Below are 15,006 nucleotides of genomic sequence, written 5' to 3' on the forward strand. Positions count from 1 at the left end.
ACCAAGACTTTTAGGGGCTGAGAGCAGTCGAGACCAAGACCGAGGGAGGGCGAGGCCGAGTCAAGACCAAGACCAGAGTTTATCAAGACCGAGACAAGACCAAGACTTTTAGGGGCTGAAAGCAGTCGAGACCAAGACCGAGGGAGGGCGAGACCGAGTCAAGACCAGTTCCCGGCATTGCATGGCACGCAATAAAATGTGGAACGAGATCATAGGTAGTTCTCAAAGTGATCTGAAAGATCCACTTTCCCATTAAAACACCCTCATACAAACACTAAGACCTGAAATCAACGTAAGCATCGCGGGGAGGGGAGACAGTCATTAACGGGAATAACACATGTTTAATTAGAGTTACTGGTTGCATTTGAAGCAACAAGTTTTACTTCCAATCAAAGTTAGGATGTTAACAAATAAATCAGACAATGCAAAAGCAATTTATTTCCAAAGTTATGGTCTTGACTGGTCTTGAAATAAAATCCCGAGTCCTCAATGTCCGAGACCGAGACAAGACCGAGTACAGAGGCGGTCGAGACCGAGACGAGACCGAGACCATCAAAAAGTGGTCTTAAGACCGTTCTCGAGTACTACAACACTAGCAAACACTGAGATGAAACTGATATCTCATCTGAAGAGAGAGAACTTTCCCAAAATGTTAGATTGCTTCTTTAACGAGGGCGTTCCCTGATGCTCACCACACCTGTAACAGACGGAAAAACAAACATTTCCCAGAAAAACAAGTAACTTTTTCCTCCTTCTGGTTTTATTTGTTCAGAGTAAATTGAATCTAACTGAAGGCTGTCTGAGGTGAGCTCTGTTCTCAGAGCAGCTTCTTCTTCCGCCTTTCCTTCATTCGCTGCCCTCCCTCCCCAGTAATTAGACCAAGACAACATAATAAATCAATACACAAGTGCTTGTCTGGAAGCTGAGCCACTTGAGGAGCTCGGGACATTAATGTGTTCAGCAGAGAAACAGACATTACACTGTAATCAATCCTGCTACACAAATCAACTTATCCCTGCCCATCGGGCCCCTCTCCCTGTTTTTTTCCCCACCTGCTTTTGATAAATCCACTTCCTGTACATTAACGCAGGTCAATGGCTACCTCCGAGGTGTAAATGGCAGTCTGATCTTTGGCACTTAACAGGAAGCACACTGTATACCAGATATTGAGTTTTCAATATCCAGTAATGCCGCAAAAACCAGATTATATCAGTTTACACTGTGCCTGCAGGGACTTCTGGGATGCCACCTGTGATCATACCTGGCGGTCTGTCACAGCCAGAGGTAGCTTGGTGGTCTTAATGCATCACATTGACACACATTAGACTGATATTATTACCAGCACAGTGATTTGATCCAGAAAAGGGATGAAAGCGTGTCTTGTGTCAGAGCTGCCAGAACTGAAGAAGCCTCTCGGATGAGAGGCGAAACGTCTTCGAGTATCTTCAAACAAGTCTGATTTTAACCTTCCTTGGATAACTATGACCCGGATACTGCTGTATCAGAAAAGAAATACGAGGTAAGTGTGGGTGAGAAACCTTAGGCTAGGCCAGACGTCCCCAGGTCCTCACACACACTCCTTTCAGTGAAACACCGGGATCTACAAGGGTTAAATCCATTATGGGTTTACACAGTACATACGAATCCAAGCTGGTCAAAGGGAGCACCTGATCGAGCTCCATATCATATTCAATTACATATACTCTCTTACTGTCCATGTGGGGACCTTATTGCGAGGCCCACATTGCCCTGCCGTATGCATCAATCAATTAGCTATATTACTTGCAAACAAGAGATCGTGTTTGTTCGTGTGCTGAACTCATAGAAAAGGTGCAGGTCATCTTGACCCACGTTCACCACCCGCTGCATAAGAGGCACTGAGCCTCTTCTCCACACAATGAGTCCCTTCAGGGAAATGTAGGAGTAATAAAGTGCTCTTCTAGAAACACGGCACAATTTTTTGAAGAGGGGGAGAAAAAAAAATCTCCCAACATATCAAACACACAACCTTCTAGGCGAGAGACTGGCGCTTTACCGACTGAGCTAACCAGACACTCTTATGTTCTCACCCAATAAAAAATTGCTCTGATGCAAAACTTATTTGCTGACTCCTGCTGTCTTCTTCTTCTTCTTCTTCTTCTTCTTCTTCTTCTTCACTGCCAGAATTCTACAAGAAGAAGAACGCAGTGACGACACGCTCTCTGGAGAGCAGTTTGTTTTTACGTGGATGCTGCATTGCAATATCAGCTATATGGGCTAAAAATGAAATGAAATACATCGTTAGTTGATGTTTTACTGATTACCGCACCGTTATCAACATTTTTATGAAACATACATACATTACAATATTTCTGCATTACAATTTCTCCCAAATGTATTTTCTCTCGCTCATTAGTTATATAGAGATGTCTTTTCTAGAATACGGGGGTTGGACGTCTAACACAGCTGTTCTTCATTTGTACTCAGATGATTCAACCAGGAGAGTCTCATATCCATCCAAACGTTGATGTCTAAACGACAAACGATCCCAGAAGAAATGATCTTGAACTAGTTCATTTCAGACTCTGTGAACCGAACTTTGAGCTACCTGTTGTGATGTAACTCCACCCACTTCAAAACTCTATTGCTTTTACTCTGCCTTGTGGATAAAAGGTAACGATTTTAAGGAATTAACTGCCTAATTTTTAACCATCACTCACCTTTTCCTTCATCCTGCATTCATTGATCGCAGCACTTTCTCCACCTCTGCCTTTGAGCTGCGTTCACAAACAAGTGATAAATTGCCACTTTTTTGTCGACATAAACTGACACAATATAATTTATTAATTTATTACCTTGATTTATACGACAGGTTCAATTGATTTTAATTAATTCAGCAGGCTGTGAACAAGCATTATTAAGGACACACATTATGCTGACAGAGATTCATGCCATAAATGAGGTGGCAGTCCTCATTATGCGAATTTATAATCTATCACCTCTTTAAAATGCAATTATGTATTATTAGACTAATGGCAGAATACAATTCAGAGCAGACAGAGGAAAAAAAGTGTAGTCATTCTGAAAGTGAAATCAGATGGATGGTGAATATGGTTCGGGAAAAAAAGACTAACCAAAGTTTCCCATTACGCATAAGTATGACTTGGTAATTATATGTGGGTAATGAGTCGACATTCCTGCATGTTTTGATTATGCTTGGAGGGAAAAAAAATTCACCTCCGCTCCATTTGTCTTCTCATTAGCTTTAAATCTCTGTTAGTACAGACTGACTTCCTTTCATAATTATAAACACAGTCAGTCAGATCTGCTGCTGCGGGAAAAACAACAACCGATGCATCATTGGCGTTTAAAGTTTTTCTCAACTGAACTTTAATTCCTTATGTTCTGAGGGATTTTCTTGAACTTTGACTCCTGCTGAATAGATACTGCAGTTTTTAACAGGACTCAAAGTTTTCAACCACACTAACAGAGAGCCTGTAATGCTCATTACAGACCAGAAACCAAAGATCAATTGATGGATCAAAAATGGAGAAACCACTTTGCTATTCTTAGCTGTATGGTCAGACAAAATAAAAAAAAATGAGTCTAGAATAAAAATAATAACTTCATTTACTAGCAAAACATTATTTTATTGAAAACCATAGTGAATGATAAATTACACAAGGGGCAAACTAAAAATAAAAACTAATAACCATTAAGATAAACAGGCAGCTCAGATAAATTGAGGTTATGCTTTCTGATAAAAGTGTGTTTTTAGACCAGACCTAAATTAGACACTGACTCTGACAGCCTAATTTCTTCCCGAGCGTCGGGGCCCTGACAGTAAAGCCTCTGTCCCCTTAATCTTTCAGCCTGGACTCGGGGAGAGACAGCAGACCCTTGCTCGCAGATCTCAAACTACTCAAAGGTTCATGAGGGATTAAAAGATCTAACATTTTATCAGGAGCCAGGTCACTGAGAGCCTTAAAGGTTATCAATAAGATCTAAAAATCAAACCTAAAACAAACAAGGAGTCAATGTAAAGAGGCTGAAACAGGTGTGACGTTATTCTCAAAAGAAATCACGGGGGCCATTTTAGGACTCGTCAGCCTTGGTTCTGTACTGTCAGAGATCTCAGCCTCAGCTCAATCCATCAAGTTGTATTATGTGTCAGTGCTAATAACAATATGTTAGCAAATAATCCAAAAGGCCCAAGTTTTTTGCATGATGCAAAATAAAGTCAGTTTATGCAATTTACGCCTAAATTAATTCGTCACTGTTTGTTGCTGAGCTTCAAGCTAAAGTGAATCTTAATTTTGTGTATTTTCTTAGCACTACACACCCGACTTAGGACTGTAAATGGTCTGGCTGAGAGACGGAGCAGCGGCGCTGACAGACATGGGATCTGCCCACTCAGCCTGTCAGAGTCTGGTGACAGACAGACTGAACGCTGCACGATCCGATCTAATGAGCCTCCCCTGCAGAGAGAGGGGGGGGGGGGGGGCAAGTGAACCAGAGTGACCGCTGCAGGTAGCACTTTCACTGCTGAAAGAGAGTGTGTGTGAGTGTGCAGCTGTCACTACAACATGACACTGTAACCTACAGGATGTACTGACACATGCCTGTGTGTGTGTGTGTGTGTGGGCGCGTGCCCCTCGCTCTCCCAGCATGCCTTTCAGCTTCTCTTTGATGTGAGCTTGCTGACATGAAGGAGCTTTCTGAAAGCCATTTCCTCCTCTGGCCTCTTGGCGTGGGGGGGTGGGGGGCAGCGTTGGAGGGCCGTGGGTGGACGGGGCAACAGCGCTTCATGTGGCTGCTCAAACCCTCGCCACGGCGGCAGCTCATTATCGCCACTCACCCCCCACCTCTGGCTTTTATCTCCACGATGGAGACTGTCCCCAGCCTTCATCCTCACTGACCACACAACTAACAGCTAATTCCTCCAGGGGGATCAAAGATATTATGGCTGTTGGTTTCTAGTGTTGCTCACAAATACTTTAAATTGCACTTTCACTGTAAACAGATTGTGTGTGCAAAGCACACCCTTAACAAATCATAGATTGTTCTTGTATATTTAATTATTGGCAGACCTTTGATTTATTATATTTAGAGCTGGGCAGTTTTTATTTATTATTAGTTTGAAAGTCTGTTGCTCACTGGCTGTGAATACACATACAGTCAAACCCTGTCACCCCGGTCACAGGAGGGGCGGGATGTTGATCAGCCTGCAAATCAGCCACCCAAACAAGCAGCGGAGGCTTCGGCAGACTACGCAGTCATCTTTTTTCCAGATTTTTCCACCGGTGATCCGTTATCAGGGCAGCAGGTGAGCAGCTTGCTTGTTAGTGACGCAGCCTATCAAACAACTCAAACAGCCCAAACCAACATCTGCACCCTGTGTTCAATGTTGCTTTAACGTTACCTGGTCTGTGTCTGGTCTTGTAAAATATCACCCCCCCCCGCCCCCCGCCATCGTCCATCCCGATGTTTGAATGTAGACATCGTCCCAACCCCACTGAACATAGTATTTCTGCTGCTCCCTGATAAAAGACACCTGATGCTGATACCTGTTCAGAAAAAAAAAAAGAAAACTGGACTCTGATGGGAACTTGTTTTAACAAGCAAGATAAAAGGTAACGCCCTGGCAGCGGCAAACAGCTTTGGTTTTATATCTGATTTGATTACATTAATGTTTAAGTTGAGATTTACAAGAAATATTTTATTGCTGCTGTGTAAAGAGAATACTGCTGGTAAAAAGCACCTTATTTGTTTAAAGTGTTTGCAAACCACGTGTTATTGCACTTTTGTGTATATAGCTGTGCATTTAAATAAAAATTGCGCAATACACTACTTTAGAATTCATTATTCAATTTTACACCTAACAATGCGATTAATCACAATATAATAATAAAATTAAATAAAACATTAAATTTTGCGTTGCCCAACACTAGTTCTATTATATCATATATGAAGATTATGAAGGTCATTCCAGTTTGGCTTTGAGACTTGGCCTGCTTGTTGTCTGATCTTCCTCCAAAAACCATTTCTGTATTTTATGGATCTTAAGATACATCATCTCATTTTAGGGCTTCTTGGTCACTTTTTGAAGGCTTTGTGATATCTGGTTTTTGATTTGTGATTAACCCTGTTTGAATGGTTCTTATAACCTGTGACTTCTATATAGATGTTGTTATTTCACATTGTAAGTTTTCTGGGAGACAAAACTCTTTAATGACCAAAACGTAGCATTTTAACAAACCTTTTGCTGACATTATGCAGCAATTGAATCGTCAGCAAAACCAAGGAGCTGATCGTTGATTTTAGGAAAAAGGAGATGAAGATACACACTGTGGTCTACATCAGTGGTGCTGAGGTGAACAGTTTCAGGTTCCAGGGAATCAGCATCACAGAGAACATGACGTGGTCATCTCACATCTTCACGCTGGTGAAGAAAGCTCAGCTGTATTTCTTAAGGAAGCTTAAGAAAACTAAATTCCCGTGCCAAGTTCTTCAGTTTTAACAGAGGAGCAACAGAAACATCACTAACTGGCATGGGATGTGCACGGCCCAGGAGGGCTCTGCAGCAGGTGATTCAAACTGCTCAGAGGATCATTGGTACCCATCTCCTGAGCATCAGTGATATCGGTGAGGTGCTGCAGAGCCCAAAGGATACTAAAGGACCACCCAGCCACAGCCTGTTCACCCTGCTGCCTTCTGGGAAGAGATATTGAAGTTTCTGCTGCCGCACCGCCAGACTGCGCGTTATTAGGAAGCTATATTAACATTTACTGTAGCTGCGACCTCTAGTGGCCGTACGACAGAAGCAAAGGAGGAAGCGTCTGTTTGTATTTCGATTACGTCGAGAACCGTTACATACAATTTAAGTCACAGATGGTCGGTGTGTTGCTGCAGACCCAAGGGAGTGCAGTGTCACATTTAGTGCAATTTAGACACACAACACTTCAGAGTGAATAAACACTCAGAGAATAATCTACAGTACAGTTTGAGTATTAAGTTAAATTTTATTACTGACTTCCGTCACTGACTTACATAACATACTTACTTCACTTAAACCCAAACCACGATGTTTTCCTAATCAAGTAGTGTTGTTGCCTCCATCAAACAGAAACCGTTTCACAGTATTAACCCGCCGTTTTATGTCATGTGACTTACATCACATGACTCACATAACGTAGTTAAGGTCCGGTCACCTGTCGCTGGACCGGTGTTGTGTGGGAGGCATTGACAAACGACCTATTTTGTCGTTTAGGTTGGAGGACAGGTTGCTTTTCTGGGCACATCGCTACTTTTGATAGTGTTACTGTTGCCAATTTGCTACAAAAAGTAAAATCCTGATTAATTAAGTCATTTCAGATTTATTATATAGCCCAAAATCACAAACATGCCTGAAGAGGCTTTGCAATCAGTACAGCTTCTGACAATCTCTATTTTTACAGCGTGTCAACGCAGGAGGTGTTTCAGCCATGTTTTTCAGTCGTCTGTCTCATGTGCGTCCAATTTTAGTCAATCCATCTGTCTGCACAGTGTAATGTTGCATAGTGTCTTCTCATGTTTCTATTCTAGTCTCTTCTATTTTATGTGCATAACTACAATGATTGTGTGTTGGGCTCTGAGGACTGGTGACAGACTTTTTGACAGCAAGTATAGGTGTAAATAATACAATGAATGGTTTATGGCTTTTGCAGGTCCTGGTATTGTGCATTCTGGCTCACTGTCATGACTTACTGGGAAACTTAAACAGAACAGAGCCATCGTTAATGTTAGCAGCATCTTTTGTTCCTGCTACAACATGTCAAAGTGTCTGCTAGGGAAAAAATCCATTCTATAGTGCAAACACACACCTTCAAGTAGTGTTGTAGTACTCGAGACCGGTCTTGGTCTAAAGACCGGTCTTGGTCTTGGACATTGAGGACTAGAGATTTTAGATAACTTTGAGAATATCATTGTCTGATTTGTTAACATCCTAATTTTGATTGGAAGTAAAACTTGTTGCTTCAAATGCAACCAGTAACTCTAATTAAACATGTGTTGTTCCCGTTAATGACTGTCCCCCCTCCCCGCGATGCTTACGATGATTTCAGCTCTTAGTGTTTGTATGTGGGTGTTTTAATGGGAAAGTGGATCTTTCAGATCACTTTGAGAACTACCTATGATCTCATTCCACATTTTATTGCGTGCCATGCAATGCCGGGAACTGGTCTTGGTCTTGACTCGGTCTCGCCATCCCTCGGTCTCGGTCTCGACTGCTCTCGGCCCCTAAAAGTCTTGGTCTTGTCTTGGTCTCGATAAACTCTGGTCTTGGTCTTGACTCGGTCTCGCCCTCCCTCGGTCTCGGTCTCGACTGCTCTCAGCCCCTAAAAGTGTTGGTCTTGTCTAGGTCTCGATAAACTCTGGTCTTGGTCTTGTCTCGGTCTCGATAAACTCTGGTCTTGGTCTTGACTCGGTCTCGATAAACTCTGGTCTTGGTCTTGACTCGGTCTCGCCATCCCTCGGTCTCGGTCTCGACTGCTCTCGGCCCCTAAAAGTCTTGGTCTTGTCTCAGTCTCGAAAAACTCTGGTCTTGGTCTTGACTTGGTCTCGGTTTTGGCGGTCTTGACTACAACACTACCTTCAAGTTTCAAGTCTGTTTCTGTTACACCAGTAACCACATCCCGGTGAAGTCACGGCGTACTGACACACCCTAAAGTACACGTTACATCACAGTACCAAGTTGAGTAGTTAAACCACTGAAGGTCGTCAGAAACCAGATTTTTAGCTGATGGTTGCACTGTCAGTCCTCATTTTTCTAAAAATAAGTATGTTTTCCTTCAGCATGACTTTAACAGGTTTAGTTTAAATAGAAGATAAATGACATGATAACATACTGGCGGCAAGCAGAGCTCTCAGTGCGGCTCAGACGGTTTGTCATGTGGATGCAGTAGCTTAAAAACTGTTGAACAAAATGAAATAAGTGACTGAGTCACAGTGAATAATCACTGTAATTAGTCTATTTTGGGTGTGTTTGTGTGTGCATAGTCTAAATAAAAGCGTTAATTAGCCCAGCTGTCATATAGATTCACAGGGGGTCTCACCAAAATTCCTCACTGTGGTGGCGCTATCAATTTCAAAAAGTCTTTTACTAACATTTTGTGTACTGTCGCCATTAAGATACAAACTGCTTGTTTCTCAGGTGTGTGTACGGGGAGATTCTCCTGTTGCAGCTGTGCAGGAGGGCATCGCTCCCTCTCTCCCCTTTAAATGTGGTGATGTTTTGATACCACACAGGCCACAGTGATGTCACATGACTTCTCTGGTGACACTGTTAACTTTTGGTTTTTGTCTTCGGTGTGAAAGTGTACAGTCAACAGCAATCGGCATTCAACTCCTGGGTCAAATGACTCTGCAGCTGGCTCCAGCTCTAATTGGAAACACGACACCAGGGTGGACACGCTAATTTGTTGCCCCTTTTAAACGTTTCATCCATATGTTTATATTGTAACGACTACATTTACATTTAGCTGACGCTTTTATCCAAAGCGACTTACAATTGCTATTCATGTCAGAGGTCGCACGCCTCTGGAGCAACGAGGGGTTAAGCTCAGGGACACGGTGGATGGGTCACAGTGGGAATCGAACCAAAGGTATGTGTCTTATCCATTGCGCCATTACCTCCCCTTATGTAGTTTTGTAGCATTAGCATGCCAAGCTAATGTGAAAGGAGTCAATCACCTATTTTAGCGTTTAAAAAAAGGTGCATTTATGAATATGCATATACTGAAAACCCAGAGTTAACCCCAAAGTTACCTCGCGAAGCTCAAATCCTGCTTCGTGGCACAGGCCTCAGACCAGCCAAATCACGACAACCTCTATGTTTGACTGTTGCAGCTATAGGACTTGGAAGCAAAGGTGTACAGTGTGACGTTGTTACAAAGTCTACAAATGAAGAGCCTGTCCTCAACACAGAAACGCCCAAATACGTTTCAGCCACACAAAATTACGACTTTTTTTATGGCAGCAGCCTCTAGTACAACGCAAACACATGACAAAGACGATTACGTATTGTAAATAGCCATAAAGTTGTACTCCGCAGGTGGTGGTTTGGGTGGATGCAAGTTAGCCACCTTTCACCTGGGAGACCAGCGTTCGGTTCCCGTATGAAACAAGATTGATTTTGTTTCTTTAATGAAGTTAAAGCCATAGCATTAGCTATGTTAGCTGCTTCGTAGCCTCAGTGTTATTAATCAAGGCACACGGTAAAATATGATGTACAAGATCAAGTCATTTCACATTCCGCCATAATTAAAACACATACAGAAATTTTTTCCAGGGTTTCCAAAAACACTTTGTGTGGGCTCAGGTACAGCTATTAAGATTACATTTTTTGAATTTGAATTTTTTTCAATGCAGCATGAAGAGTGGGAACATTACTAGTCACAAACATATGACATGCACTTGTCCATCTTGGGATTCTGAATGCATCATTAAATGCCACCTGCAGCTTTTTCATTTTCGCTTTACTATAACTGCACCACAGGTGGGCTGTATAGAATGGAGTAGGGGAGACCGGGTATGGTTGTAACACTTCTTGCTTCAGCAACTATAACTTGCTGAATTTTTTAGCAAGAGTTCTCAAACTTTTATGCAAAGTACCCACATTTGTTTACTACACTTCAGTCATTTCAATCCTCCACAGGGATATCACAGACCTCATGAGTGCGTGTCAAATGCATTTTATTCCTTTGTTACAACCTGCCCCACTACCAGAGTAGGTTGTAAACAAACTGTAACAATTAGACAAAAGAAGCAAAAATAGATGCCACACTGTGTGATATGCTTAAAAAAAAACAGAGAACAATGTTTCTCTCTCTCTCTGTAACAGACTACATCTGATGCAAGGTTATTTGAGTTTTTATTTTTATTTTGTTTTAAACGTGGATTTGCTAGATTAGTTTTTATTTTTTGAAAATGCTTAGTTTTAGTTTAGTTTTTATTAGTTTTAGTCTTTGTCGCTGCACGATGCCAAGCTCAGTTCATTTTAGTTCAGTCCAGTTTATTCATAAAACATTAAAATACAAGTACAATCAAGCATGTTAACCCAGTGCAAGTGAAGTAAGCCAGACCATCGGAACAGAACAAAACAAGGAAAAGAAAACCACCAAGACAGTGACTTAATTCCTGCACATTGCATTCATATTATTTTGTGCACATGTATGAATAAAAGATAATAGAAAACATGTTCAAATCGCACCAACTACGAGCCGATCCCTACCTGGGTCTCCCCGACTACTTTAGCATTCCCCTAACGTCACATGGGGCTAACAGTGGTTGCCACTTGCTACGCTGCGCCCAGACGCCACCCTGAGCCCGGGCTTTCTTGACGTACCAGCGTGCCAGCTCTTCATGTGGAGGACAAAATCATAACACACCCGCGGCTCACCAACAGATGTCTCAGCTAATCACCGCGCCCGCCGCTGAACTGCCGGTCCGGCCCGACCTATGGGCCACAACTTCAGTTCCCCCGGCTTCATATCCACTCGAAATGTAGGCTTATTTAGGGACCTATAAAATAAATAAATAAACGAAAACTAAGAACATTTACTCTTTCATTTTAGTTAGTTTTGCAGACCTACAACACAGTTTTAGTCAGTTATCGTTTTTTTGTAAAGCCTCGTTTTAATTTTTATTTCAGTTAACGACCATGTTTTTTCACATCTAGTTTTCGTTCGTCTTCGTTAACGTTTATAACCTGATCTGATGACTCGCGCGCATGTATGTGTATATAAATTTGTCTATAGAATAAACTTACTTAACGGTATACATATACTTCTACAATGTACTTAATTAAAGAACATTTTTACATCCTTATGTCTAACAAAGAAAAGGTGTGTGTCTGTGTGTCAATGCGTGTATATTCTTAATCAGAGTCACAGTCGGTGCTTGAAGTGGGCCAGTACTCACCGTTATGCAGTGCCAGCACTTCTATATGTTAATCTTTGGCCTACTGGGACTTTTTCTTATGCACCGGCACTTCTCACAAGCTGCCTGTACGCTCTGCTCTCTCCACCAGCGGAGACGGAGTATGGAAAACGTCGAGTGCCGAAACATGCCAACATGTGAATGGGAAGCACTGGTCACAGTGCTGACGAAATAAATGCTGGTAACCCTGGAGGGCAGGCTTGGTGGGCCCAGACTGCAAAAGGATACTCTGTAAAATATTAAAATCAAGAAAGTCCTTAGTTGTATGAATAGTGGATGGTTGTAAAACTTTTTTAAGTGTTACAACCATCCCCACCCCTGTCAGCCATTGTTTAGCTAGCTGTATTAGCATAGTGGTTTGAAATTAGAAAGGAAAAAATGCATCACATGTTGCCTAAGAAACTAAATTTCAATCTAATATAAGTCAAACAATTGTATCTGCAACACTATAGATACTAAACAAAATATAGTCTTGGTCAAGAAATTTACTTTCGTACATCAAAAAACTAAAGGTAAATACTAAAATGATCACATAACTCCTATCTCCTATCTATACTCCTTGTTGTTACAACTCTCCCCATGTTACATCTGTACCCAGTGTCCCCTACAGTAAGCTTTAAAAGCAGCGTGAATGTGAAATCTTCGTCCCAGCATATTCGGCTTGTGCATACAGTTTAGTAACACTGACGCTGCATGTCGTCATTATCACAGAAATCAACCCTGATTCCATGACCCAAATATTTTACTTTATTCACCACATTTAACACTTGGTTTAACTAAATAAGTCTGAAAGGCGTTGACAGCCCCCCATAGCCCCTCGCCCTAACACTAACTTTCACGGGGGGGTGTGCCTGAACTTCAGTCACTGATTGTATGCATGTGGACCGGTGAACCCAACAGTTGTAGCAGCTAGGGTTCAGCTCCTGGTGTCGCTGCGGTCTCCATGTGTTTATGTCTTGTGATTTCCAAAACGTAGGTCCGCTTGAGAAACGGAGTTCAAAATTGCCGTTTTGGGCGCCACCGGTAGGGGTGCTATTGTAGGATACGCTGATGTGAGTCGTATTTGGAGGTTGGTTAAAATGACCTATGTTGTCGTTTAGGTTGGAGGACTTGAAGGAGTGAAGGAGATTTGGGTTGATGGATGGACTTCAGCATGGGAAACTGCTGTTCACTTCCTGTTTCCAACAACTAACCGCGGTCGTTCCCTCAACTTAACCAAGTCATCCTTAATTTCATCACGGCAACTAAGCTCCCCTAAACTTGATGAAGTTCTAATTTTACCAAAACCACAATGTTTCCTAACACGAACCAAGATGTTTTGGGGGGAAAACTAAATCTTTAGGTGGATACTAATAAATAATGCCTGAAGTTTGCAAAAGGGTTTTTATCTGTTTGTTTGTTTGATCCACTCCAGAGTCAGATTTACAGCCTCTTATCAGGTTAAACAAACCGACAAGCAAACACAAACCAGGTTCCTTTTTTTTTGGTGCATACTTTATATAATGAAGGCTTTAAAGCTTTAAATTCAACATTTCCTTCCATGTTTATTCATTTTTTATTTCAGATTTTTAAATTTTACTTTATTTTCATATCGCCATTTCACCCATCTTTGTATTTGACTTATTTCTTTTATTAATTACTTTATAATTAACCCCCAACCAGCTTTTATTTCAACTCTCTTTCTGGGTGAAATGATTCTCCCTACAGTAGTGTGCTGTCCGTGCACGTATCCTCATCTCCTCCCCGCTCCAGTTTTACTTTACCTGATCCAAAGTCTGAAGCCAGGATCCAGGTTCAGCCTTCAGCTCTGGTCCGTCACCTCAAATAAACATCCAACAAATGTTCTCCTCTCTGTTACAACCAGATTTACATGACAGAAGACTCATTTCTTCATCACTGCTTGACACCTCAATGGCTATTTTGCTTTTTTCTCATTCAAATGGAAAGCTGGTGAGGCTTGTTACTTGATAAACACCCCACATCCACATCCTTTGTTGTGTGTGTGTGTGTGTGTGTGTGTGTGTGTGTGTGTGTCTCTGCAACATTCAGAGATATTCCTATTTGAGCAGACTAATGGGCGGAAGATTCACAAAATAACACGTTAACTACTGAACATCCCTCGTGTCGTCGAATTATCAAATTAAAGTTCCTCCATTTGAACTTTTACTAATCAAGAAGTTGAAATATTTCCACTCATGTCCTCGTTTGAACCACAATGAAGCCGCACCTGCATACAAATAACTGATCCGCCACCACAGCAGCATCTATTTGCTTTATTTATGTAAGGATGCCTTTCTGTGGGTTTAGTGGAAGCAACAGCCCACAGCTTAAAGCTTCCTGAAACTCTCCGACAGAACAACTTTATTATGTTTGGCCTTATATCCGAGGCTGGGCGTCGCACAACAACAGCATCAGTGTTTTGAGCAAATGGCCAAAAAAAGATCTCTTTAAGAATAAATTGATGCTGATTTTAAGTAGAAAACAGTACACATTCCTCACACAGCCGCACAATAATCTAAATTTGATACTTTGATGTACAAAAAAAAAAAAGAATAGAACAATCTAATCTGCATTGAAAATGGGGATCACGGGGTACATGTGCCAGATTTTCACATCTAAGTAAGTTTAAAAATGCCTTGAAATGTTAAACGTTAAAAAGGATTCCTGGATCACCACCAAACACTAATCACTCGTTTCTTGGCAGATGTTCCAACTTTCCACCAAATTTAATTGACATCTGGTAAGAAGTTACTAACAAGCAGGCAAACAGGACTGGAGAAAGATTCTCGCGGTGACAGATGTGTCATTCAAAACAGATTTAAGGGGGGAAAAAAGTTTCTCTTCCTTGGTCTTTGCCACCAACTGACAAAATATTCACCAGCATCAAATTCCAGACGGTTGAAGCCATGTGAGACTACCTGAAGGGAGCACGGCCATGAGCTAGACCCGCAGGACTAAGGGCTCTCTTTCCTGCAGTAAGGCAAACACCAACTCCTCTTCCGTTGCAGTCATGTTTGTTAATATTTACAGTTTTGAATCATGCACACGGAA

Source organism: Micropterus dolomieu, linkage group LG19, assembly GCF_021292245.1.
Source record: "Micropterus dolomieu isolate WLL.071019.BEF.003 ecotype Adirondacks linkage group LG19, ASM2129224v1, whole genome shotgun sequence".
Lineage (NCBI taxonomy): Eukaryota > Metazoa > Chordata > Actinopteri > Centrarchiformes > Centrarchidae > Micropterus > Micropterus dolomieu.